Source organism: Mobula hypostoma, chromosome 23 (genome assembly GCF_963921235.1).
Source record: "Mobula hypostoma chromosome 23, sMobHyp1.1, whole genome shotgun sequence".
Taxonomy (NCBI): domain Eukaryota; kingdom Metazoa; phylum Chordata; class Chondrichthyes; order Myliobatiformes; family Myliobatidae; genus Mobula; species Mobula hypostoma.
Genome location: NC_086119.1, coordinates 37,797,960 through 37,822,388, shown reverse-complemented (window position 1 = coordinate 37,822,388; position 24,429 = coordinate 37,797,960). Strand labels below are relative to the sequence as shown.

Here is a 24,429-nt window from a genome sequence, read left to right as displayed (position 1 = left end):
CTGACCCTGTATTGGAAGGTCAAAAACTTTTCTTAACTCAGCAATAAATTGCTGAAATGACAGTGCTGAAGGGTAACCTTTTTCCTGTAGAGCATTGAACATACTGAGTGGGATCCGCCTAAGAGGTTCACTATGTACACCAGTCTACATGCATCATTGCCGAACCAATCAGGCTCGGCTTGGAAAGTCAGCTCACACTGGGTAATAAAATTCATGTGACTGGAATATCTGCCTGTTGGAGGATTACTCCATTCTGCTCTACTGCAGGAGTCGCTGTTTTGGTGGCTGAGACTGATGGGGAGGCAGAAAAGGAGGATCTGGGAAATGCTGGGTGTGGGACTGAAATGGCCAAGGGATGCTAAATTGCATTTCCGAGAGCAGTAATGGCCGTCAGCCATAAACTCCTGGACTGCGGTTGTGAAAGCAGAGATGCTGCTAACTGATTTTGGTTGTCTGCACTGACAGGCTGAACTGTCGCTGTGACGACCTGAGATTATCTGTTGCATTACTTCAGTCACTTCTCCCACCTGCAACTTCTGTCTGGAGAATGAAGGACAAGGTCAGCTTCTCTCTCTGTTGGGTCCATTTTTGTTGGTCGAGACTTTCTGTCAAATAGTGCAGATATGACGTGGGTCATTGTTCAGTGACTTTAATGAGAACTGTTGCAGAATTTGAAGGAAAAGAAAAGCAGTAAACGATAGGCCAACAGGGCTGTTAACTAAAACTCTTAAATGGAAAGTTAATGCTAAAACTGTGGCTGGAAGAAATAACTAAATACTAAATAAATACCAGTCCTTTTACAGCGTCAATCAAAAATGTAGTCTGCTTTCCCGGACAAGCATAAGGGGAAGCAGGGAATGTAAACATTGCTGTGCTTTGGGTCAAGTCTCAACAGACTGGAATGAGAGGACGAGAGTTAAATACCATCCCAATGAAACGTTAAATTGCTGGAACATGCATACTTACGAATGCAATTGCTGAACCTGTTTCACAGACTGCCTGCGCAGGTGCCCAGACCCCGTAGCAGAGCCCATGGCTGTGACACATCTCTGTCATAATAGGGAGACTTTCGATTTGCATTAGGGAGAATACGTCAAGAGGAGTGTTCTCTTTTCTAACTTTTTCAGGTATTTCCTTTTCCAAGGGTAAACAGGACAGTACAGTCCAACAGCATTTCAATGATTATTTGTCCTCTTGAATTCATTCTCATAATTGTATCGTCCAAGAAACAGAGCCCATCTCTGCATTTGTGCTGCTGCTGTCAGTGGAACATGCGTCTGTGGGTAGAAAATGGACACAGGTGGTTGATGATCAATAATGAGGATAAACTCTCTCCCATACAGGGACTGGTTGAAACATTTTACATTTCAAATCAGACTCAAAGCCTCTCTGTCGATCTGTGTGTGATTTTTCTCTGCAGTGGTAAGGGGAAGTGATGCAAAGGCTATGGTGGGTTCACTTCCATCACTCATAACACGTGACATGACTGTACCTATACCATAAGGCGAGGCATCGCAGGCAAGCGTTCCTGAGCGATGTAGATCATAATATGTGAGTGCAGTGACATCACCGTTTCCTTTGCCTTTTGGGAAGCCACCTCACAATGATTTGTTCACTGCCATTTCTTCCTGGTAAGTTCAAGGGGTGGAGCACAGTGCCTAGGTAGTAATTGACAAATCCTAAATAGGACTGCAACTGTGACACATCCTTTGGCCTTGGGCCTTGGCCCATCTACCACTGCTGAACTTTCTCAGCACACTTGTACAGATCTTGTGCGTCAATGGTGTGACCTCAGTAGGTGATGCTTGATTTAAAGAATTTACACTTGTCACATTAGGCTCTGAGCCCATAATCTTCTAATCTTTTTAACACTGTCTTGAGATTTTGGAGAATTTCCTTGTCATCCTCACCGGTAGCAATGATGTCATCCAGATAATATTGAGTGCCTTGCAGCATCCAGTTCATAACTTTCTGGAGTACATGTGCAGAACAAAGCTCTTTGTGAGTGTTTATGGGTGAGAAACACTTTTCACTCTTCTTCCATCTCTATCTGTATGTAGGCCTCAGCTAAGTCCATTTTGCTGAAGAATTTCCCGCCAGAAAGGTTTACAAAGATATCTTCTATCCTGAGCAGAGGGTATTAATCTACTTTCAGAACTAGGTTGATGTGACCTTAAGATCACCAGCGATCCTAACAGACCCATTCTTCTTGGCTACTGAGAACACTGGCATTATCCATGGGCTCTACTCAACCTTGGAAAGAATCCCTTAGGCCTTCTTGTGATCTGGCTCAATGGCCACTTTATCATGGATGGTATAAGGAAATGGATGGGCTTTGTAAAACTTGGGTGTGGTATTTTCATTTAACAATATTTTACCCTTGATTTTACTTTCCAGTGCCATCCTTGAACACTACTGTGGCATCATCCAGTACCTTTCTTAATCCTCATTCATACCACTCTATTGCAGGGGATTAGGCATGAAAGTGGTGAATGGATCTCCAATCAAATTGTGGTTGTCTCAGCCACTCATGTCCCCACAATTTTGGCCCTCCTGTTTTTACCGCATAGAAGCCCAATGTGGCTTGTTGGTTGTTGTATTATACTATTACAAAGGTCATTCCCTCTTCAGGAGTTATCTTTCCTCCAGTATAAATTCTTAGTTGGATATCTGCAGGCTTTAGTTCAGAATCTTGGAAGTGCCATTCAAACTCATTTTGTGGAATGACTGTAACAACTGAGTCTGTGTCCAATTCCATTTTAATTACTTTGCCGTTCATATCTGGTATAAGCCATATTCCTTGTCTCTTTTTAGTTTTCACTTTGTAAACCTCAAGGCTACCCAGTCCTGTGCCACTTCCATCATTATCAGATTTTTCATAAAAGTCATGCAGATTAGTATTCTTTTTGAAACTGCAACTTGGTCTTTTATCTTTTTTCTCTTCCTTGTGCAGTCCATTTATTTTTGTCTGCCTGGTATGCTCTTTGTATGGACCCTACTTCATTGCATTTTCTGTAAGTATCACTTTTAAACCTGCATTTGTCTGGTGTATGTGAGCCCCTGCTCCAGTGGTTCGTTTGGCCAGGCAGTTTTGTATTCAGACATTGCAATTTTGTTCATGCTCATTTTCATTCCTGATTTCAACTCACTTGTGCCTCTGGCTGCTGTTTCTATTGATACAGCTATTTCAACTGCTCTTTTAAATGTGAGCTGTGTTTCAGTTAGGAGCTGTTTTTTTAATGTTTTCTTGTAATATTTCACGAACTTACTGATTGCTTAGTGCATCATTAAGCCCATTTCTGAACTGACAATGCTTGGACAATCTCTTCAATTCAGCCACGTTATCTGAAATAGACTCCTCTTCCTTTTGATTCTGCTTATGAAACCTAAAGCCTTCTGCAATCAACAATGGTTTCGGTTCTAAATGTTCCTGCATTATGTTCACATATCAGTACAGCTTATTTCAGCTGGTTTGGTTGTAGCAGTTAAACTTGTAAGCAAACTGTATGCTCTTCCAACTATTGCACTCAGCAACACTAGCACTTGTTTTGCAGCTATTTCATTTGCTTCAAAATACTGCTCAGTTTTTTCAGCATACATCATCAAGTTATCTGTTGAGCAAATGAATGCATCTATCTTTCTGATGTAGTCAGTGATTTCCTGCTTTTAAAAAAATCATGTTGTTATCATCACCCAGTACTCACTGCTTAATGCTGCACTTGTTGTCTGCCAATTATGTCCATTCTTTGCCTTTTTTTTAAAACTCGAATGTCTCCCTCCCCTTTCAAGTAAAAAATGTGTTGTGCTTGAACAGGTAGGTAGTCATCTTGGGTTTGTTTTAAAACTTCCTCATCACCACTGTTATGTTTTGTAACTCCATAAACTAATCAAAAGAAATACATGGAATCCCAGGGTAAATTGTTTCCTTAGTTTTTCTTTTAATGAGATGCTCATGGATGATTCATCACACCCTTCTTACATAAAAACCATAATGAAACCAGACAAAACATGCTTCACCAAACAATATATTTACAATATTACTGAAATATTAAATTCAGTACAACTACCAAGCCAATTTTGCAGTTGATTGGCAAGCTTAGTCTGAATCCTATATGATCTAACCTTCTGGACCAGCCTATCATATTGGACCTTGACAAAATGCTTTGCTAAAGTCCACGTAGACAACGTCTATCACTCTGCCCTCAGCTTGGTCACTGCTTCAAAAAAACTTGGTCAAATTCATGACACATGATTTCCCAGACATAACGACATTCCAAACTATCCTAATCAATCAATTTATTTTGTAATACCAAGGACAGGTAGAACCTTAGAACATCGGGAAACTTGTTTCCAGTGTACTTTGGTTTCAAGCACAGTCTGATGCAGTAATGCACCAAGTTGGTCATCAGGACAGGGCAATGTCGGGTACATTTTTTCTCCTCCCCCAATTGTCTGGAGACTTTTGCATCATGATCCATTGCACCCATTCCATTTTGAATCCACAGATGAACCTGGGTGACTGCCAGGCAATGGGTCACACCTGCTGCAAGTACAGCAGCACCAAGAGGAACCTCACGTCTGAAGACCAGGTCTTTTCAGTTACTGAGAGGCAGTGGCCAAAAAGCCACATGTTGTTTAATCTTGCCAATCTGCTCCAACCAAGTTTTGTTACGTGTCTTGGGCCCTTTGAAGTTTTTGGTAGTAAGACCTGACAGTGAAAGGGATAGAGGATCAGCTGGCCCAATTCGAAACATAGAAAAACATAGAAAACATACAGCACAATACAGGCCCTTCAGCCCACAAAGCTGTGCTGAACATGTCCCATAAGTTGCCACAGAGAAAGGGCTTGCTTTTCCTGCAGATGACTGTGGCTCCAATTAAGCCTTTTTCCCCCTTTCCTATATCCCCATCCAGCTCCACATCACTCATTTTCTTTCCCCTTCCATTCCTGACACCTACTACCCATCCCATATGTTCTGCCCATGAAATTCTCTCCCCCATCCAGTTCCACCTATCCATCTCTCCTGTGAATGGTTCCCATTATCACTTGCTTTATCCGATTCCAGCCCTTGCAGCTTTTGTGAACTCCCCCCCCCCGCCACTTTATGGAATGCTCCTCTTATGGGATATGGGAAGGCAGGGAGACCAACAGCGTCCCTGACGACTACACCTGCAAGAAATGCATCCAGCTGCAACTTCTGTCAGACCACGCTGAGGATTGTGGCTGAACTGGATGAACTCTGCATCATTTGGGAGGCTGAGGGGTTGATTGATAGGACATGCAGGGAGGTAGTTACACCCATGTTGCAGGACACAGGCAACTGGGTGATTGTCAGGTGGGGCGAAGGGGATAGGCAGCCCATGCAGAGTACCCCGTTGCTGTTTCCCTCAACAACAGGTATACAGTTGGGGGAGATGATCCGGCGGAGAAAAGCCACAGTGGTCAGGTCTCTGGTACTAAGTCTGGGGTTGTGGCTCAGAAGGGGAGGGGGAGAAAAGGAGAGGAGCAGTGACAGGGGATTCAATCGTTAGAGGAGCAGGCAGGAAATTCTGTGAGAGAGACACCTGGGTGGTATGTTGCCTCTCAGGTGCCAGGGTGAGGGAAATTTCTGATCGGGTCCACGGCATTCTGAACGGGGAGTATGAGCAGCTGGAAGTTGTGGTACATATTGGTACCAACGACAGGGGTGGCAAAAGAGAAGAGCTCCTGAAGAGGGAGTTAGGTAGAAAGCTGAAAAGTGGGACCTCTGGGTTAGTAAGCTGTGGATCGCTGCCTGTGCCAAATGCCAGTGAGGGTATGAATAGGCTAATTTGGCAGATGAATTTATCTGCTAAAGAATTGGTGCAGGGAGCAGGGTTTCATATTTCTGGATCATTGTGGTCTCTTCTGGGAAAGGTATGAACTGCACAAAATGAATGAATTACTCATGAACCTGAGGGGGACCAATTTCTTTGTGGACAGGTTTGCTAGATTTGTTGGTAAAGGTTTAAACTAGTGGTCACCAACCTTTTTAAGCCCAAGATCCCCTACCTCGACCTTAGTGAAAGGCAAGATCTACCTACTAAATCGTTTAGAGAAAAAACAGCTCACATTGTACTGCCAATTTGAGGCCTTTTATTTGGGCTTATTGTATTTGAATTACACAAAATACTTCTGTCAAACTTTCAAATTAATTCAAACAAGAAAACCCTAACTAGCATATCTTTCTTTAAGAATATTACAATACTTCACACCTTTAATTCTAAGTTTCATTATTTAATTTTATTTCAACATGAAAAATAACTGAATAAAAATTGACTGTTGCACTCAGTGTGATAACTGGGGCTGAATACTTATTGCTAGTTCCCTGAAATTTGGCTCATAACTACAGACTGCCAATCTGAGACAGTCTGTGAGGTGTCTGTCAGTAAGACAGCTCCTATACTTAGATTTAATAATTTTTCATCTGTGAAAATGCAATTTCACATAGATAAGTTGACCCGAAGTAGGCACTGACTTTTAGTGCTATAAAACCAATGCGCACACTGCACATTGCGGGGGCCCCATCAGTAGTAATTGCCACCAACTTATGAATGGGGTTGTCATTTTCACAGACATAATTTTTAAACTCATTGTAAATATCCTCACCTCTTGTTCTCTCCTTTAATTGCAAAAGAGTGAGGAAGTCCTCCTTTGTTGTAAAATCCTGGAAAGCCATTCTGACAAATACAAGCTGAACTGTTTGCATTACATCCAGGGATTCATCAAATTGTAGTGAAAAATATCCACATCCTCTGACAGTGACTCTACCCTCCTTGTCGCTGTTGCAGGGCCAAGCGGTATATTATGTATTGAGGTTGTAATGTCATTTTTGTTTTTAAAGTCATTAAAAACAGTCTCTGCGGTAATGGCCATTGCTTCCTTGAATAAATCGCCATCTGTAAAAGGCTTCTTGTGTTTAGCCAAAAGGTGACTTACAAGAAATGATGCTTCAATAGCAGCCTTATTTTGAGCAGCATGTTTTGTGAAAAATGATTGCTGGGCCTTCAACCCTGATTTCAGCTCCTCAACTTTCCTGGCACGAATTGCGCTCTTTGGGGGGAGGTGTCTTTAAATTTCTGGTGGTGGGTGTTGTGGTGCCGCTCCAGATTCCCTCTTTTAGTCAGTGTTTGTGTTTGGTGGCACAACATACATACACACTTGTCTTTCATCAAGGTAAATAGAAATTCCTCTTCCCATTCTGGATGGAATTTGTACGTCTTCGCCTTCTTTCGTGGAGCCTCTGCCATACTATCAGGATATCACGAGCGAGTGCCGTATATTGATGTTTGCGACCGTCTGTACTCTTATCCAGTGGTCCCCAACCTCCAGGCTGCGAAGAATGCAGCGGTACAGCGGTAGTCAGAACGCACCCAGCACATCTTTATGAAAAAAGCCGAAATAAACAAGCTAAATAATTAGGTGCCTGTTTCCAACTTAAGCCTCTAATTTCCTGCCTGATAGCCTCATCATTCCCCTTACTCCAATTAAATGCTTTTTTAACTTGTCTTTTCCTATCTCTCTCCAATGTTTTTGTAAAGGAGATAGAATTATGATCACTATCTCCAAAATTGGATTAGATTATGAGGACACTCAGTCCTCGTTTATTATCATTTTGAAATGCATGCGTAAAAAAATGATACAATTTTCCTCCAGAATGATATCACAAGAAACACAGGACAAACCAAGACTAAAACTGACAAAACCACATAATTATAACATATAGTTACAACAGTGCAAAACAATATCGTAATTTGATTTAAAAAAAGTCTCGAAGTCCTGATAGCCTCATCATCTCACGTAGACGGTAGAAGGGAGAAACTCTCCCTGCCATGAACCTCCAAGCGCCGCAAACTTGCCGATGCAGCACCATTGGAAGCACCCGACTGCAGCGGACTCTGAGTCCATCCGAAAACTTCGAGCTTCCGATCAGCCCTCCGACACAGCCTCTCCGAGCACCATCCTCTGCCAAGTGCTTTGACCCCGCCCCGGCCGCTAAGCAACAAGCAAAGCCGAGGACTCGGGGCCTTCCCCTCCGGAGATTCTGGACCACACAGTAGCAGCGACAGCGAAGCAGGCATTTCAGCCTTCTGATTGTATCAAAGGACAGACATGTGCTCTTGGCAGAGAGGGTGGGATAGTTTTGTTGGTAAGAAATAAAATCAAATTCTTAGAGGAGGTGACTTCAGATCAGAAGATGTAGAATATTTGTGGGTAGAGCTAAGAAACTTCAAGGTTATAAAGACCCTGATGGGAATTATATACAGGCTTCTGAATGGTAGCCAATAGCCGGGGTACAAGTTACAATGGGAGTTAGAAAAGGCATGTAAAACGGACAATGTAATGAATGTAATGGGGGATTTTAATATACAAGTTGATAGGGAAGATCAGATTGGTGCTGGATCCCAAGAGATGGAATTTGTAGAATGCCTGTGAAATGGCTTTTCAGAGTAGTTGATATCCCACTAAGGGGACAGGTAATTCTGGACTGTGTATTGTGTAATCAACCAGATTAAATGGGGAAGCTTAAGGTAAAGGAACCCATAGGAGACTGTGATCATAATATAATAGAATTTACCCTGCACATTTTGTTTTAGATTCTGAGGACATGCAATCCTCTTTTATTGTCATTTAGTAATGCATACATTACGAAATGATACAATGGTTCTCCAGAATGATATCAGAAACATATGACAAACCGACTGAAAAACTGACAAAAACCACATAATTATAACATGTAGTTACAACGGTGCAGAGCAATACAGTAATTTGATAAAGAACAGACTATGGCATGGTAAACAGTCTCAAAGTCTCTCAAAAGTCCCATCATCTCACGCAGACGGTGAACCTCCAGTGCCGCAAACTTGCTGATGCAGCATACTGGAAGCATCCTTGCACAGTCTGCCTCCGAGTCTGTCCGAAAACTCCAAGCCTCCGACCAGCTCTCCGACACCGAGCACCGAGCACCATCTCTGCCAAGCGCTTCGACCCCGGCCCCGGTAACAGGAAATAGGCAAAGCAGAGGATTTGGGGCCTTCCCCTCTGGAGATTCTCGATCGCACAGTAGCAGCAGCAGCGAAGCGAGCATTTTAGAAGTTTCTCCAGGTGTTCCTCTGTGATTCTCACGGCTGTCTTCATCAAATCAGGATTGTGCATGGCCACCTAGTTAATACATATCGATATCATTCGGAACGGCCTTGCGCACTGTGTCGCACCGCCATCTTCTCCTCCCTCCTTCTTGTCTCTTGAGAAGAGAAGCTAATGTGAGATATATAAGCATTACAGTGGAGAAAATGGAATTGCAGGGTCACGAGAAAAGAGCAGACCAAAGCTGACTGGAAAAGGGTATTAGCAGGGATGCCAGCAGAACAGCAATAGACTGGGTGGACAGTCAGTGCCCTTTTCTCAGGGCCGCAATGGGTAATACGAGAGGATTCCATTGCACACAGATATAGAAGGATTCTTCTTTGCCGCTTCTGTAACAATCTTTTTGACCAGTCAGGGGTTGTTAGTCCTGAGCTTAGCCCCCAAACCTGGAGGACTAGAACCACTCTTAGCCTGGCCTCTCCCCTGTGACCTGTTCATCCTGGATGACATTACCAAGAGCTAAAGTATAAAGCCCTGACTCCAGGAGCATAGCTCTCCAGGTCATTGAGGCACACAAGCCTCCAAACCATAGTTGTGGTCCTCTTGGATGGTCTTGCTAGATCAGTCTACATTAATCAGGGAGATAGGAAACATGACCTCTTTATCTTTCCAAATGTTTGTTAAATATCAATTACTTCTTTACCACATAAATTCAAAACAACATGTAAACTCATACCTTCCACCCGTTGCTCAATTGGCAGCAAGTTATCCAACATAAGTGTTTGGAAAAGATCCAACAAGGAAACAGGTAGGGTAACATTAATTGGCTGTTGTACACACTTGTCAGAACAAATCACTAAAGTGTCCAGAGGCATTGCTGATGCTCCCTGGGGCAAGAGTTACGCTTAAAGAAATATTTGCTTATTTTTCTGATAAAAGGAAATATGAAAATGAGTAAAGGAGGAAGAGATGGAACGAATAAGCATTTGGAAAGACAGAGGGATAATAAAAATCAGAACAATACATAAACCATAAGGAAGTGATCAGAGTGATAGTTACTGAAAAGATCAATTTCCTTTTCCTTTCTCATTAAACAACGCTACTGGTTTGTGGCTGAAGATTCTGGTGGGTCTGTGTTTCCAGTGAAGTTTGAAGTGCCCTCTTTTGGAAAGATATCACATAGAAACTCTTCAGGAAAGCTGCATATACAGTAATATTGCTACATAAAGGAGTACTTAACTTCCATGCCACTGAACTGCTAAGGAGAAAAGTTACTGAACTAACAGACATGACCATTGATGTGAATTCAAATCCCAGGTGGAGAAGTTAAGTACATGTAATTAGTAAATCTGGAATCTATATGTAACATATACTTTTAGTAATGATAACAATAAAAATGTAGGATTTTCATATAAAAACACATGACTTATTGATGTCCACCAGGGAGGAAACCTGCTAGCTTTACCTGGTCTGGTCCATATGTGACTCCGAACTCAGCAATGAGATAAGAGTCACAACTAGCTCCTCCATTCAAGGGCATTGATGGATGCATAATAACTGCAAACATTGCCAGCTTCATTCATGTTGTGTATCTGTGAAGGAACCTTTCTCCGGATTTTACCACACAGAAGGGCGTGGAACTATGATCCAGGGCTTCAGGAAATAAATTCTTATCTCCTACACAAATCAAAGGGAAGGAATGAAGCAATGTTCAAAGGCTGGCAACGGATTCCCACTGACATGATACTTTTTCAAAAGCCAGATTGGAGGTGTAGCATCTGAGCAGGATTGTGATTGGTTAAGCAATCAATGAAAAGACGTTGCAAGTATTTGCAAAATTGACTGCAGAGGTAATGGATAACAGAATGGCATCTAGACATCATTTAAAAAAATATCTTATAACAATAAATGCCTTTATTCAGTCAGTAACCAGTGGTAATCACAAGCCTCCAGGGTCAATGGTTAATAAGTGTGATTCAAATCACCGTCTAAAAAAATATTTTTTTTAGGATTTGAGTGTTGTTAGCAAGGCCAATGTTTATTACTCATCTCTAATTGCCCTTAGGGAGATGGCGGTGAGCCATCCTGAACTGCTACAGTCCTGTGGGTAAAAGTGCTCTCACAATGCTGTCAGAGAGAGAGAGAGAGGGAGAGAGAGAGAGAGGGAGAGGGAGAGAGTTCCAGTGTTGACACCTATTGGGTGTTGAAAGGCCTAGATAAAGTGGGTGTGGAGTGGATGTAGTCGGGGAGTCAAAGACCAGAGGACACAGCCTCGGAATAGAAGGAGACCCTTTAGAACAGAGATGAGGAGGAACTTCTTTAGCCAGAGTGTGGTGAATCTGTGGAATTCATTGCCACAGACTACTATTAGGCCAAGTCACTGTGTGTATTTAAAACAGAGGTGGATAGGTTTTTGGTTAGTCAGTATGTCAAAAGGTACGGGGAGAAGGCAGGAGAATTGGGTTCAGAGGGAGAATAAGTGAGCCATGATTGAATGGCAGAGCAGACTTGATAGGTTGAATGGCCTAATTCTGCACATATGTCTTATGGTCTTTGGACCCAGAGGTGAGAATACATTTCCGAGTGAGGATGTTGTGCAGCTTGGAAGGAAACCTGCAGTAGTGGTAAAACAATCAATATCTGCTCTTGCATTTCCAGGTGATTGAGGTCTAGGCTTTGGGAAGTTTTGTCAGAGTAGATTGGGAAAGTCATAGTCATACTTTATTGATCCCGGGGGAAATTGGTTTTTGTTACAGTTGCACCATAAATAATTAAATAGTAATAAAACCATAAATAGTTCAATAGTAATATGTAAACTATGAAATAAGTCCAGGACCAGCCTATTGGCTCAGGATGTCTGACCCTCCAAGGGAGGAGTTGTGAAGTTTGATGGCCACGGGCAGGAATGACTTCCTATGACACTCTGTGCTGCATCTCGGTGGAATGAGTCTCTGGCTGAATGTACTCCTGTGCCCAACCAGTACATTATGTAGTGGATGGGAGACATTGACCAAGATGGCATGCAACTTGGACAGCATCCTCTTTTCAGACACCACCGTCAGAGAGTCCAGTTCCATCCCCACAACATCACTGGCCTTACGAATGAGTTTGTTGATTCTGTTGGTGTCTGCTACCCTCAGCCTGCTGCCCCAACACACAACAGCAAACATGATAGCACTGGCCACCACAGACTCGTAGAACATCCTCAGCATTGTCTGGCAGATGTTAAAGGACCTCAGTCTCCTCAGGAAATAGAGACGGCTCTGTCCCTTCTTGTAGACAGCCTCAGTGTTCTTTAACCAGTCTAGTTTATTGTCAATTCGTATCCCCAGATATTTGTAATCCTCCACCATGTCCACACTGACCCCCTGGATAGAAACAGGGGTCACCGGTACCTTAGCTCTCCTCAGGTCTACCACCAGCTGCAGTCACTGCAATGTATTTTTGTAGATAGAAATATTTCAGCTTTTGGGTGTTTGATGTAGTGACTATTAAGCAGGCTGTTTTATAGAGTCACAGCAGTGTACAGCACAGATAGAGGCCCGTTGGCCCACCACGGCCATGCCCACCTTCACTAACCCCATATACCGCATTAGGTCTGTATTCTTCTATGTCTTGCCTATTAAGTGCCTATCTATTGATGTTTCTTAAACATAGTAATTGATTTCCATTAGATTTTTAGGCCATGGTTTCCCAGATTATCAACCCTCTGTGTAAAAATTTTATCCCCTCAGATACCCTTTAAAACCTCTTCCTGTCACTTTAAACCCATCCCCTCTTGGTTTTCATAACCCTACTGTGGGAAAATGATTCTGACTATCTACTTTATGGGATAATTTTACAAACCTCTTTCTGGTCATCCCCTAGTTTCCTTCACTTCACTGCAGGATAAATAAGCTCAGCCTATCCAATCTCGTCCATAACTAGAGTCTTCTAATCCAGCAAACTTCCCGCTGAATCTCCTCTTCACTCTCTCCAGTGCAATTTTCTTTCCTATAGTGTGGCAAACAGAACTGCACACAATATTCTAAGTGCTCGAACTAGTGTTTTGTAAAGTTGCAACATAACCTCCCAACGATTATATTTTATCAGCCTGACCAATGAAGGGGAGCATGGCAAATGCCTTCACCACCCTATCTACCTGTGTTGCCACCTTGAGGGAAATGTCAAGGAGTTTGCTGGAGTTATGTGAATATAGAGCAGATATTAATTCAAACAAGAGCCAACCTTAATTTCTGAAAGTAAGCTGTAAGTTGCAGGCAGTAAGTTGAAGATTTACTAGCCCAAAACTAAGGGATACAGTGCGCAAAATGGTGACCATGAGATGGTTCCATTGCATCACCCAAATGTTAAGACATTGGGGTTGTGTTCTTTGGCCTGCATCAATCCAGCCTACTATGGTCTTAACTAATTTGCACCATTGATTGGAAGCAAGTTCAAGGAAGTTAGCAACTCGTTTGCCCAAGAAACATACTTGAGCATTCAGTGGTGTTTCCCACTGCCGAAATGCAATTCAAAGGAAGCATTGTCAGCCCACGGTATTGAAGTAAACAAGGTCATTGTAACCATTGAAATTGTATTGTATTACCTATTGTTACCTTTGATCTTAATGGTATAACAATGTGATGTACTTCTGAGTTTGTGGACTCTACCAAGGAGGTCTCCAAGAGAATGTCCATTTATATCATTCACCTGCTTTAGTGTCTCTCTGGTGACTTCGATCACAGTCACATTTGGGGCTCATCTGGAATAAGTTCATGACCCACTGTGTGGCCAGTGACTTCGGCAGTCTAAGTGGGTGGGGAGTGGTGGTGAGTACTTCTAGGGGTAGCATCCCATCCCAATCTGTTCAAGTCAATGGCCATGAGATGACAAAATAGCACAAACATGGCAGAGAGGTGAAATGCTTGGTGTAAAATTGTAGTGTGTGTGTGTGTGTGTGTGTGTGTGTGTGTGTGTGTAAGAGACCACCTATCAGATACTCTTTCGGGTAGTTTGGTGAGAAAGGGCCACCGGTTGTGAAAGGTGGTTACGTACCATTTGGGACTCCAGATGGGTGCACGTATACTCATTTTTGAGATTGTATGGTAGTATACTTATTTGTGAGTGTGTGCGTTTAAAAAATAAGTTTGAAACCTTAGAATAACAGAGTTTTATATGAAAGCGAATACAATAGGTAGCATGAGTTCAGCGGTACAGAAGTGGAAGACTGCTTTGTACATACCTGTGGCTTTAAGTATGTATTGTTTAATTTGTATCCATCCCTAATAATTTGTTTAGTATGGTAATTAGTGTGGAAATATTTGAGAGAGAGGCTTTACCCAGGTATATCTGATCTATTGAGGTCAGACAATGGCAGGTCAAGAATCCTGAGAAAACCAGCCAGCCCTTGACCCTGATTACCACCATTCACTGTACCTTCTCTCCTGGGGAGAAACAGAGCATTTTGTCAGAGCAGCCCTCACTTAAAGTTGCATGTGGGAAATCAGAATTCTGGCACAAGCTCGAAGTAAGGATTGAAATTCACCAGATGCGTCCACAAGATATACACATGTTGGTAAAAGCGAAATGCCCGAGGAATATGTGGGACAATATGGCCCAGGGAGTGTGGGTTGGTACATGGACAACTATCAGGAATACCATTAACAGGGAGAAGTGAGGCAGTGACTGGGGGGAGGTGCGAGTAACTGGGGAATGATAATGTTAGTAGTTCAGAGAGCTTCATGGATTATTCAGTGTAAATATCAAGCTTTTGAAGAATATTTAGGGTTGGACAATCCAGAGAGGGATGATCCAGTCTTCTTGAAAATGGTGACAGAAGGCCCAAGCTCATCCTGCCAGGAAATTTTAGAACTGGGGACAGCAGTGGGATCGATCTACCCTATGATAGTATCACAGGCCAGTAAGATAGACCAGAGAAGGGGAAAAAGAAGTCATAAAGTGACTATAGTAAATGTAGCTGCTGTGGTGTCACAGATGACTTGCTTTGTGTGCCAGCAACCAGGGCACCTAGCAAGGAACTGCCAGAAGAGATGTGTACATTATGTCCTCAGGCTACTGGTGGCATTGTTCCAAAAAGGAGGAAGATGTGAGTGTTACCCAACGAAACAGGCAGAAACCACAGCAGCACCCTCTCTGTCTGATATGGCTGCCGATCAGATCATGGAGCTGGTGAAAGCACCATCCAGGTCAGACAAATGGCTGGCAGCAGCCTCTATTGCCAGTACTGCTCACCATGGATGGACACAAAAGGTTTATTAGGGGGCCAGCAATGTGATATGTTAGTGGACATGGGGTTGGCAGTATCGATAACTGATCCACCCTTGCCCACGAACGGAGAGGCGATTTATATTACCAGTGCTGGAGGTGAAACTATGACGGCAGAGAGAAGTGAGCCTCAGGTACGTGGGATTGAGGGAGTGCAGCTCCCTGCAGATTTTTAGGTGTGGACAAACTGGTGCTATCATAGACTCCAGGAGGGAGAAATAACATTGACAAGACAGGGACAGCAAACGTGTGTGTAAATCGTGTCAGGATGTCCCAAAGATAGGGGCCAAACACAGTCAAAAGTGTTAAAAGCAGTGTGGCTGCTTGCAGTGATGGTCGCAATCAAAGTAGAGACATACTGGAAAGGGGAAAGTAAGGAGCAGAAAGAGAATGAGTGTACAAACCACGGGACCAAGAGCAGCAGAAGAACATGAGACGACAGAAATTGAGAGTGTACAAGAAGAAACAACTAGAGCCAATCTAGAACGATTATATGGTGGTGTGAAGGACCGTTGAAATCAGGTTAATACATTGAGGACCGAGCAAAACAGCAGCAACATATTGCTGATTGGAGAGAGCCAGAGAGAGAGAGAGAGAGAGAGAGAGAGAGAGAGAAAGAGCAGATGGTCCTCCTACAGCAGGGTGACTGGGTCATGGTAAGGCAGAGTTTGCTCCCAGGTGGATAGGACCACAGGCGGTGCTTCTGACACATGACACCTGTGTTTGAGTGCAGACTTGGCGAGGCAGCCAGTAGAAACACGAGATTCAGGTTGAACCATTTGACTCACCTTGTGTCACCCTCACAGACAGAATAAGGGATCAGTCCACCCATTAACATTGTCATTGCAGAGAATTTAAATGATGAACACCAGCCTGCTGCTTCGCAGATGACCACTCCTGATGGGAGTAGACCTACAGATGACGGAGAATGAGAACACGAATGCAAAAGACAGACAGCATGTCAGCAAGCCATGAACAATGTGCTGAAGTATAACAGTGACATACTTTGTAATAAAGGCTGTTTCTGGAAGGTAGATGATTAGTTACTGTATATAGATAAGAATAGAAAGATATTGGGGAAAATGGAGAAGGGATCTGAGCTGCGGCAGAGACATCCAGTCCAGGCAACCATGGACTAAAATAATTTGCACCATTGTAAATAAATTCAGTGAAGTTTGCAATTAGTTTGTCCCAACAATGGTATTTGAACATTCAGAGATGTCTCCCACTGTAGAAATGCAATTCAAAGGAAGCATTCTCAATCCAAAATATTGAAGTAACCAATATCATTGTAACTATTGAAATTTTATTGTATTGCCTACTGTTGCCTTTGATAATCAGGGTATATAGGCATCCGTTAGTCTCATGAGACTATGGATTTGCGCCTTGGAAGGTTTCCAGGACGCAGGCCTGGTCAAGTTTGTATGGAAGACCGGCAGTTGCCCATGCTGCAAGTATCCCCTCTCCATGCTACCGATGTTGTCCAAGGGAAGGGCATTAGGACCCATACAGCTTGGCACCGGTGTCGTCGCAGAGCAACGTGTGGTTAAGTGCCTTGCTCAAGGACACAACATGCTGTCTCAGCCAAGGCTCGAACTAGCGACCTTCAGATCACTAGACGAACACCTTAACCACTTGGCCACGCGCCAATACGTGTCAGGGTATAAAAATGTGATGTATTTTTGAGTTTGTGAGACTATCTGAGAGGGTCTGTTTGGCATGATGAATATAGACTTCTATATCACCAGCTTTAGTGTCTCTCTGGTGACTTTGATCACAGTCACGACAGGAACAGTCACTGGGTTTTAAATCCAAGGCCCCTCTTTACATCAACATCCCACTCTGTGACTTCTCAAAATGCATCACCTTGCATGTGTTGGAATTAAATTCGATGTAACTTTCCATCTTGTCTGTATCCTCCTTGAGCCTTACATAATCTTCTGCACTATCCACAACATAAATGTAATGGACCTTGCATGTAGGATATGTTGCAGATTAGTAATCCAGCATTTTAGCTCTGACAGCAACATTTACATAAAGCGTAACAAAATACTCTGGATAGTGAAAATCCAAGTAAAGATAAATATGAGGTAAACACATATTTAACAAGACAAACAGAATTTATTGAGAGTGAAATAAAGTTAACATTTTGGATCAATGATCTTTCAGAGAACTCGATAAATGCTCCACCTCTAGTTTTTCTCCCTTTCTTGTTGAGTACATCATCAGGATGCAGATGCATCACAGGGCCACTGGAGGACAGCAGAGAGGCATATTCCTTGAAGGCAAGCATAAACTCAGAATCAGAATCAGGTTTATTATCACCGGCATGTGACGTGAAATTTGTTAACTTAGCAGCAGCAGTTCAATGCAATACATAATCTAGCAGAGAGAAAAAAAATAAATAAAATTTAAAAATAAATACGTAAATCAATTATGGTATACGTATATTGAATAGATTAAAAAACGTGCAAAAACAGAAATACTGTATATTTTTTAAAAAGTGAGGTAGTGTCCAAAGATTCAATGTCCATTTAGGAATTGGATGGCAGAGGGGAAGAAACTGTTCCTGAATTGTCAAGTGTGTGCCTTCAGGCTCTGTACCTCCTACCTGATGGTAACAGTGAGAAAAGGGCATGCCCTGGGCGCTGGAGGTCCTTAATAATAAAAGCTGCCTTTCTGAGACACTGCTCCCTAAAGGTGTCCTGGATACTTTGTAGGCTAGTACCCAAGATGGAGCTGACTAGATTTACAACCTTCTGCAGCTTCTTTCAGTCCTGTGCAGTAGCCCCTCCATACCAGACAGTGATGCAGCCTGTCAGAATGTTCATCACGGTACAACTATAGAGGTTTTTGAATGTATTTGTTGAAGTGCCAAATCTCTTCAAACTGCTAATAAAGTATAGCCGCTGTCTTGCCTTCTTTATAACTACATTGATACCTTGGGACCAAGTTAGATCCTCAGAATTAGTGGCCAACTTAGTAGCCACTTTATTAGGTATGACTATATACCTGCTTATTAATGCAAATATCTAATCAGCCAATCATATGACAGGAATTCAATGCATAAAATATGCAGACAGTGTCAAGAGGTTCTTTTGTTGTTCAGACCAAACATCATAATGGGGAAGAAGTGTGACCATGGAATGATTGCTGGTGCCAGACTGAGAGGTTTGAGTATCTCAGAAATTGCTGATCTCCTAGGATTTTGATGCATAATAGTCTCTAGAGTTTACAGAGAATAGTGCAAAGAACAAAAAGTCATTCAGTGAGTCGCAGTTCTGTTGGTGAAAACACTTTGTTAATGGGGTAGAGAAGAATGGGTCAAGCTGACAGGAAGGTGACAGTACCTCAAATAACCACAGGTTACAACAGTAGTGTGCAGAACATCTCTGAATACACAACAGGTCAGACCTTGAAGTGGATGGGTTATAGCAGCAAAAGACCACAAACAAACAGTAAACTTGGTGGCAACTTACTAGTTATGGGATGTACCTAATGAAGTGGCGACTGAGTGTATTTCACTGTAGCAGAATCTCAAAGTAAGTAGGGTAGCAGTGAATCTTACAAAATTTCAACTGTGATAAGCTCAGGAAAAATGCTTATTTTTTGGCCTGTGAACAGTAGCAAAGGTGTGGGCTACAAATTACAACAGGAGATAGAAAAGGCATGTCAAAAGGGCAATGTTATGCTAGTCATGGGGGAGTCCAATATGCAGATAGATTGGGAAAATCAAGTTGGTGCTGGATCCCAAGAAGGGGAATTTGTAGAGTGCCTGCAAGATGGCTTTTTAGAAAGGTTTGTTGTTGAGGCCACTAGGGATCTGCTATTCTCAACTGCGTGTTGTGCAACTGAACTGGAATTGATTAGAGAGTTTAAGGTAAAGGAACCTTCAGGGGATAATGATCATAATATGATAGAACTTATCCTGCAACTTACCCTGCAAGTCAGATGTATCAGTATTAAAGTGGAGTAAAGGGAATTACAGAGGCTTGGAAGAGGAGCTGGCTAAAGTTGATTGGAAGAGGACACTAGCAGGAATGACAGCAGAGCAGAAATAGTTGAAACTTCTGAGAGCAATCTGGAAAGCACGGGATAGATACATCCCAAAGAAGGAGAAGTATTCTAAAGGCAGGAAGACATAACCATGGCTAAGAAGAGAAGTCAGAAGTCAACATAAAAGCCAAAGAGTGGGCATATAAAATAATGCAAAGTTAGCAGATTGGGAAGCTTTTAAAAACCCACAGAACGCAACTAAAAAAGCCATAAAGAGGGGAACGATGGAATATGAAGGTAAGCTAGCCAATAATATTAAAAAAAGATACCAGAAGTTTCTTCAAATATATAAAGAGTAAAAGAGAGGTGAGAGTAGATATCAGACCACTGAAACATTATGCTGGAGGGGTAATAATGGGAGGCAAAGAAATGTTGGATGAACTGAATAAGTATTTAGCATCAGTCTTCACTATGGAAGACACTAGCACTATGCCAGAAGTTTGAAAGTGACAGGGGCCAGAAATGAGTGAAGTTACCATTAGTAGGGAGAAGGTGCTTGGGAAACTGAAAGGCCTGAAGTTAGGTAAATCACCTGGACAAGATGGTCTACACCACAGGGTTCAGAAAGAGGTGGCTGAAGAGACAGTAAAGGCATTAGTCATGATCTTTCAAGACTCAATAGATTCTGGAATGATTCCAGAGGACTAGAAATTTGCAAATGTTACTCCACTCTTCAGAAGGGAGAGAGTGAGAAAAAAGGAAATTAGAGGCCCATTAGTCTGACCTCAGTTGTTGGGATGATGTTGGCATTGATTGTTAAGGATGTGGTTTCGGGGTACTTGGAGGCACATGGTGAAATATGCTGCAATCAGCATCGTTTCTTTACGGGAAAATCTTGCCTGACAAATCTGTTGGAATTCTTTGAAGAAACAACAAGCAGGATAGCCAATGGTTGTTACGTATTTGGATTTTCAGAAGCCTTTGACAAGTTTCCCCTCATGAAGCTGCTGAACAAATTAAGAGCCCATGGTACTACAGGAAGGATACTAGCATGGATAGAAGACTGGCCGACTGTCAGAAGGCAATGAGTCAGAAGAAAGGGGGCCTTTTTTGGTTGGCTGCCAGTAACTAGTGGTGTTCCACAAGGTTCTATGTTCAGACCACTTCTTCTTATATTATATGTTCATGATTTGGATGAAGGAATTGATGGCTTAGTGGCCAGGTTTGTGGATGATATGAAGATAGGTGGAAGGGCAGACAGTGTCGTACAGGATTCCCTAAATGTTAGTTGGTAGGCTGAGCCAATGGTCTGAAAAGCAAATGCAATGTTAGCATTCATTTTGAGAGAACTAGAATATAAAATCAAGTATGTAATTTGAGGCTTTATAAGGCACTGAAACGGCTTCACTTGGAATACTGAGTGCCGTTTTGGGCTCCTGATGTAAGAAAGGATGTGCTGACATTGGAGAGTGTTCAGAGGAGGTTAACAAGAATGGTTCTGGGATTGAAAGGATTACCATATGAGGACTGATTGATGTATCTGCTGGAATTCAGAAGAATGGGGGTGGGGGGGTTTGATCTCATTTAACACATTAAATTAACACATTAATTAACACATCTCATTTAATTTTGAAACACCTTGATAGAGTAGATGTGGAGTTAATGTTTTCTGTGGTAGCAGAGTGTAGGATCAGAGGGTACAGTTTCAAAACAGAGAGGCGTCCATTTAGAACGGAGAGGAGGAAGAATTTCCTACCCATGGAGTGGTGAATCTGTGGAATTCATTGCCACAGGCAGCTGTGGAGGCCAAGTCTTTGGGTATATTTAAGGCAGAGTTTGATAGATTCTTGATTTGTTAGGACATGAAGGGTTACAGGGAGAAGGCAGGAGAATGGGGCTGAGAGGGAAATGCATCAGCTAGGATGAAATGCTGGAGCAGACTCGATGGGCCAAATGGCCTAATTCTGCTCCTATATCTTATGGTCTTATGTTCCTTCACTACAACATGCTTTATCTTGGTGTTTCTGTCTTGTGACACCATGCCTGACGTTTAGCCTCTGATGTCACTTTCCCTGCAGTGGCACTAATGCGCTGGCACATATTTTTCTCTGAAAACTCTAAAAAAAATATGAAAGCATTGTTATCTGGATTATTAACTAAGTTCCCTGCTTTACAAATCTTGCAATATAGTCACTAAAATGATACATTGCTCTCTGCCTAATAATTTGCTTAAATAGCATTTTATTTCTTTTGCAACCTGGATCTCCCTGGTCTGCTGAGCTCTTCCAGCAGTTTCTCTGTTGCCCCAGTTTCTAGCGGCTTCAGTGTCTTAAGTCCAGTTCTTTTACAGTTAGTTTTCCAGTGACCACAAAAGGAAAATGAAGAAACTGTGGCAATAATAGGCCAAATGGCCCTTCGAGCTTGGTCTTAAATCAATAGGATCAATAGGAACATTGTATACAATTGTATCTCTATTTGCGTTACATTTTAACAATAATGTATGAGCCATTTATTTATTTTCTGTCTGTAGAAGCCATGTATCTATTGTCTGTCTGTATTGTAGTTTGTGGTGTGTTTCTTATGGTAATCTGTCATATGGGTTGCGGCGTGGTAGAAGCAAATTAGTATAGTTACATAGTTGTTTAGTCTAGTTGAGAGAGGCAGGGGAATAATAATTTTGGTGACCACTAACTTAGTTACTTAACCAATTGGAATGCATAGTTATACCAGTTACGATATTATACCACTTTTCTATTAGACCACAAGTTAGACCGTTATGTCGCTAATTTAATTTCATTAGTCTTTTTATCACTACAAGATCATTCGTCTTTGCTGATTTCATAATAAATGATTGAATGTACCTTTTTCGATTTTGAAATTCGTTATTTGGAAGCGTGTTACACAATGCTGATTACCCTGGCTTAGTCTCTCGGCGGTTTTGGTTTGTTTTCAAGTAATCGCTGCAAAGAACGTTGTAAAATGCAGCAGACAGGATGGATTTAACTTCCCTACACTGTATTAACCTTTCCTTTGTCATGATATCATGAAATTACTGGGCATTTTCTATAAGGTGAGTGTGATAATTTTGCTTGGTAAAAAAGGTTGGGGTTTATTTTTACAGTGCTTGAGTAAACAATGCTTTGCTTTGCACTGTGAAGTGACTGGAATGCTTATGAAATCACATTGCATTTGTCTGAGCCCTCTCAGCAGGGAATGGGCTTTTTGCGATTGGGTAGTAATTGGGATGCATACATTTAATGCCATTATAATAGAACACAACTGGCCTGGTAATGGAGTGAACAGGTCACTGAGCCAGCAGCCCAATTTCTGGATCACTGACCCAAGGAATTGAGTTTAAATCTCAAATGGCAGCTAGGGAATTTAAAGAAATCTGCACTTAATGATGGGCACATCTACAGGTCATTGTATAGCCGGTCTCATTCACTATTATCCTTAAGGGATCTGTCATGCTTATCTGATTTATGCATCACTCCAGACTCAGTAATGTGGTTTACTCTTAAATGGCCTTTCAGTCTTCAGTTCAAGGGAAATTGGTGATGGGGAGAAGACCCTGATATAGTCAGTGCTGGCAATGATGACCACATCTCATGGACAAATACATAACATAAATATTTTGTGCAGTACATTGTGCATATAATGATTCTGAAAACGTTATTTTCCAGATGTGGTATTCCAAAAGGGCCCGAAGGATCATTGAGGACTCGAGTCACCTCAACCACAAACTGTTCCAGCTGCTACCATCCGGGAAATGGTACCGCAGTATAAAAGTCAGGAGCAACAGGCTCTGAGACAGCTTCTTCCACCAGCCCATCAGACTGATTAATTCACGCTGATACAATTGTATTTCTATGCTATACTGACTGTCCTGTTGTACATACTATTTCTTACAAATTACTATAAATTGCACATTGCACTTTTAGATGGAGATGTAACGTAAAGATTTTTACTCCTCATGAATGTGAAGGTGCAGGTAATAAAGTCAATTCAATTCAAATAAGCAACATCAACTAGAAATACACTTTCTACAACATATGAAGACTAAAAATAATATTTGAAAGCCCTGCGATTTGCAATGCTGGTTGTTCAGGTGCCTGTCAGCATGAGTCTGACGTGCAGATATTGTTGTCAGGCAACAGGTGAAGAAAATGTTACATTATGATGACAGTCTGATACAAGGACAGAGGTGCTTATGGGTAGAACAGCACTAGACTAGGCCCTATGGCTTATGATATCGGCGCTAAAAACAATGCCAAATTAAACTAAATCTCTTTTGCCTGTATATAACCTACATCCCTCCATTCGCTGCATATTCATGTGTTTATTGAACTGTCTCTGAAACACCACTATCACACTTGGCAGCCCATTCCAGGCACCTACTACTCTCTGTGTAAAAAAAACACTTGTCCTGCACATCTGCTTTAAACTTTCCCCTCTCTCCTTAAACACACATCTTCTAATATTTTACATCTCTACCCTGAGTAGAAGATTCTGACTCTCTACTCTATCTATGCATCTCGTAAGTTTATAAATCTATCAGGTCTTCCCTTAGCCTCTGATGCTCTGAGAAACGAAAACCAGGTTTGTTCAACCTCTCCTATAGCTCATACCTTCCAATGCAGGGTTTCTCAACCGGGGTTTCACAGAACCCTAGGGTTCCATGAGAGATCATGATTTAAAAAAAACATCATTTTTTATACTTTGTGCAATGCACAATGCTAGCGATCACAGTGGTGGGCAGTGACTGAGCAGCCTCGCTTGCAATCTCAGTCCAGTACAGCAGTGCACAGTAGGACTGTGTTTATTTGGTTGAATCTATTCTCAGTTTTTGACACAGGAATAGGGGAGGCTATTGATAACTGGTGAGCACTGTATTACACAGAAGGGAGGACAGTAGGCTGATAATTGGTGAGCGCTGTATTGCACAGAGCGGAGGACGGTAGGCTGATAATTGGTGAGCACTGTATTACACAGAGGGGAGGACAGTAGGCTGATAATTGGTGAGCGTTGTATTGCACAGAGGGGAGGACGGTAGGCTGATA

The 24,429-nt window shown here is 42.1% G+C and overlaps 1 long non-coding RNA gene across 1 annotated transcript in view; it reads left to right on the top strand.

The window, feature by feature from the left end:
* The window catches only part of LOC134336672 (uncharacterized), a 39,516-nt gene extending 16,237 nt beyond the window's left edge, over positions 1-23,279 (top strand). Inside the window, exon 3 of the long non-coding RNA XR_010015846.1 lies at positions 23,053-23,279. This is a non-coding gene — a long non-coding RNA (uncharacterized LOC134336672). The remainder of the gene's footprint in view (positions 1-23,052) is intronic.
* Positions 23,280-24,429: the final 1,150 nt, after the last annotated feature.